This window comes from Urocampus carinirostris, chromosome 18 (genome assembly GCF_059441175.1).
Source record: "Urocampus carinirostris isolate Australia breed hairy pipefish chromosome 18, RoL_Ucar_1.0, whole genome shotgun sequence".
In the NCBI taxonomy this organism is placed as follows: domain Eukaryota; kingdom Metazoa; phylum Chordata; class Actinopteri; order Syngnathiformes; family Syngnathidae; genus Urocampus; species Urocampus carinirostris.
The window spans coordinates 3,114,629-3,119,381 of record NC_142366.1 but is presented as its reverse complement, the minus strand read 5'-3'; positions in this window follow the sequence as shown (position 1 = coordinate 3,119,381).

The following is a 4,753-nucleotide window of genomic DNA, read 5'->3' as shown; positions in this document are numbered from 1 at the left end:
AAAGCGTCATATCCGGTTTGAGCGGACGTCGACGTCCCAGTTCGGATATTTAAATATTCCTTTTTAATGCATATCTAGCGGTATAAAAAAAACTTTCGTTCAGTAAAAATAAAAAACATTGTTTCGAATACTAGACTAAAATACATGAACAATACCAATGTAATTTTTGATACAACATCGTTGGTGGGGCAATGTGTATTTCTTTGACATCGAGGAATCCATACTTAGTCGTCGCCGCCGTATTTGTCTGGTATCTAATTGCTACGCAGTGCTCATTCTGTCCAGGGTTTCCTTTGCATTAGACAACCGTGCCCTACAGTGGTTCAATATTGCACAATAATACATATATTTTAGTTTGTTTGTGGCTTTTTTGGCGACACACTACAAAAAGAAATTCAATCATTATTTACCTAAATATAACCATAAATAATTTGCACAAAAATAGCAGTATAATTATGTAATACCTAAACATGTGTTTTACATCTTTTATTCTAAAAACCCCAATGTATTATGATTGACCAGAAGATGCTACTGTGTTGTCTGGTGCGAACGAGGTCCAGTGATACACAGTAGAGCGTAAAAGAACACAGCGCCGATCCAAGAAGGGATTCCACGGTGAAGAAGGAATACAAATTTCTTGACCTATGATTTTTTTTAAATAACAAATTAACATTGATACGATAGTTCATGTATGTTTGCTTAGTGTTGAAATTAATATTGTTGTTCTTTTTTATTGGATACAAGTTTGTTTTGTACCCCTAGCAAAAAGTATGGAATCACCAGTCAAGAAAGAGCAAGCCCTCTCTCAGACAATGTAGTCCGTTGAAAAACTCGGATCACAAACATGAAACTCATTCCAAAGAGCAACATATAGGCATTCAGAAACACTAAAAAAAATAAGAAAAAGCATTTAAATGGTGACCAATTGTTACTTTTATAGAGCAAGTGCAGGGAAATCAAAGTGGAATCACTCAATTCTGACCCAAAAAAATATGGAATCAGTGCATTTTGAGTAGAAAATAAGTACACACCCAGTCCATTTCCTTTCCTTAATTTTGGCACGTGGCTTGGATTTAGTCTGCTCGTTCGTCAGCGGTTAAAAACAGTGCCATTATCACACCTTGGAGGCCACCCGGGCTAAGTGGATTGGTGTGAATCATAGCTCCAACAAGAGAGAGGTTCATTGAGACCAAAGACAGAATCGTCAAACTTTTTGAAGACGGTAACTCCACTCGTATGTTTGCCAAAGATGTGGGCTGTTCACGGTCAACTGTATCGAAGATTTGGACCAAGTACAAAGAGCATGCGAGGGTGGTTAAAGTCAAGCGTACTGATAGGCCAAGGAAGACATGTACGCGTCAAGACAATTAACTAATATGTCGTGAAAATATAAAATGCACAACAAGACAAAATGAAGAAATTGGAGAAGGTTGGGTCAGAACTGTCCAAAGTCACCTGAAGGAAATGGGATTTTCATATAGGAAAGCTAAAAGGAAACCATCGAAGACGCTTAATCACAAAAGAATAACCCTTCTGGGACTTCTGGTTTACTTTTCATTGTAATTATGAGTAGAAAACCAAATAAATTGTACTTGTTGTGTTTAGAAGAAAATCCTGTTAAGCAGATTTTGGGTTTTCCAACACTGTTGCGTGGTTAAGTCTTTTTTCTTGTTATTTTTTTTCCTGATTTTTATTAAACATTGCAAGTACAAAATATGGCATGGAAAGTCAAACAATACGTATTAAACATTTTTTAAGAGGAAAATAATGTGCTGTAGAAATACAGATTTAAATAATGAAAATAAATAAAATTTAAAAAGAGATGTTTAAATCAGGGCAGCACGGCGGCGCAGTGGTTAGCGCATGTGCGGCACAGTTCTAAGGTCTTGGGAACCCCCTGCGTAGGTTCAAATCCAGCTCCAGATTTCCTGTGCAGAGTTTGTATGTTCTCCCCGTGCTTGCGTGGGTTTCCTCCGGGCACTCCGGTTTCCTCCCACATTCCAAAAAACATGCATTTCAGGTGAATTGGCCAGTCCAAATTGTCCCTAGGTGTGAATGAGCGAGTGAGTTGTCTGTCCCCGTGCCCTGCGATTGGCTGGCAAGCAGTTCAGGGTGTCCCCTGCCCACTGCCCGATTATTGCTGGGATGGGCTCCAGCACCCCTGCGACCCTACTGAGGATAAGCGGTGCAGCTGATGAGATGAGATGAGATGTTTAAATCAACACAAGGGGAATATTCTTATGTGTACTAATAATCCCTTGGACACTGAGAGTCTTGTTTTAAACTCAAAGATTTGATTAAAATAAACAAATTCACTGAAAAAATACTGAAAACGGATTAACACTTTTGATTCTTATTTTTGTGGATGAAATATTGCTGTAAATAAGATAATATTTGTCGCATTTTCTTCATTCTTGTTCTTTTAAAATTAGTCCAAATGTGATATGATCTCTTGTCAACTTGGTAGGAGAAGTGGAGATGACAGGAGTAAGCCAGAGATAGACATTTGCCAGAAATCTTGTAAATTGGACATAAAAAGGTCAAATGGTCAGTGGTTTCAATATCAATTTTACAAAATGAGCAGATTTTTTTTTCAATTTTAAAACGTGCTTTTAATAGATGTTTTGATGGATGAATATTATTCATCATTTTAAATTGTGTTTGTTTCTTTGACTTTGGAGGCTAAAAGTAATTTTAAATATTTAGTTCTCAATCTATTTATCACATCCATTATCTGCACCTCTAATCCTCAGTAGGGTCGCGGGGGTGCTGGAGCCCATCCCAGCTATCTTCAGGTCAGTGGGCAGGGTACACCTTGAACTGGTTGCCAGCCAGTTTCAGGGCACACAGAGACAGACAACTCGCTCCCTCATTCACACCTAGGGAAAATTTGGACCTGCCAATTAAGCTGAAATGCATGTTTTTGGAATGTGGGATGAAACCGGAGTGCCCGTAAGAAACCCAGGCAGGCATAGGGAGAACATCCAAACTCCGCACAGGAAGGCTGGTTGCTGGATTTTATCCCATGACCTCAGAACTGTGTTGCGGACGTTCTAACCACTCAGCCGCTGTGCCGCCCCTACTTATTACATTGTCATCAAATACATAATGAATTTCCTTTTTGTTTTATTATTTCCAGGGAATGTCCATTTTGTTTAGTATTGTCTAATGAGGTTATTATTACATTACCTTTTAGAATTGACATCCCCTGTATAGGAGGTGAATTACCGTAGTTAACTGCAAATGTCGGACTATTATTACACCATCCCCTGATCTAAAACCTACATGAGGCCAAGGAAAAACTCAAAAACCTCAATCCTATGAAAGAAAAAAATCAATTATTCCAAGCCTTTTAAATATATATTTAGAGATACAATACCAGAACAAATTATTATTGGTCATCCATGTTTGAATCCGTTTTATTTTTAGAGTTCCATTGAGGCAGTCAAAATCTCTTGCTTTCAGGCCAACCTCACCTATTTCTTTGAAGATGTGGCTTTTTTTTTAACATAATGCGTTTTGTTTCTCCAAATAATGTTAAAGTGCATTTGGTTGATAGTTTTAATGATCTTGTCTGTAATTGCTTGAGACCTGGGTAGATACGTCTAGATTAACTTTACATTTTAGTCAAATAGATTCGGCCAATACATCCCGTTGAAGCCATAAATCCAATTAAGATTTACATCTTGTTTTATTTTATTTTCCAAATTTAGAATGTTATTTTGTTTGGTTTCTTTTGTTAGATGTATTCCAAGATATTGTATGGTATACTTTATAGGTATGTTATCAATGTCTTTTAAATTAGTATCATGTATAGCTAAAAGTTCGCCTTTTTTAAGTTCAATGTTAGCCTAGAAGCTCAAGAAATACTTCTCTTTTTCTATAACAAGTGGAACTTGATGTTATTCTTTTGTGAAAGGAGTTGTGTCACCAGCCATTTGGGTTATAACTATTTCAGTGCCTAGAATGTTAGTTTTTTTAAACAGATTTGTGTCAGGACCAGAACGAAGACAGGACCCAATCACATGACGTTCTCACACAAGCCTTTTATTTTACGGGAAATGGGGATTCATGCACGTTAGGAAGCCGGTCTCGCATGGAAGGACAGGAAGGGACAGACAGGATTGACAAAAAATCAAGATATCGATAACTAGTCAAGTCAAGTCACATTTATTTAAACAGCCCTTGATCACAAAAATGTCTCAAAGGACTGCACGGGAATACAATGACACAATTACCTGATCTTAAACCAACATGCGGGCAAGGAACAACTCAAAACCTCAGCGTGAGGAAAAAGAGAAACCTTGAGAAGGGACCTCACAAGTGGTATCCCCCTTTCAGGATGACCAGGGTGAATTACATTTAGCATTACAGTACACAAACATAGTAAACATAGTAAACCAAAAGAAGAAACAAGCCGGGAACGAAAACTGGTGAAAATAATAAACAGGACCAAAATAGACAGAAACAAAACTGGGACCCGAAATTAAACAGGACAAAAATAAACGGAAACAATACCGGACTGAAGATATCAACAGGAAAACAGGACCGAGTCAGAACCCATGTCTTGTGGGGCAGAAGTTCATTTGAAGGGCAGACAAAAAAGCAAGAGAGCGCTGAGCTTAATATAGAAAGAAAGCCAATCTCTCAACAAGCCGCAACTGGCACCACACGGGCGGGGCCAATTGGGCACTATGGCAACCGTGACACACACGGGCACGGACAATTGGGCGCAATGGCAACCATGACAATT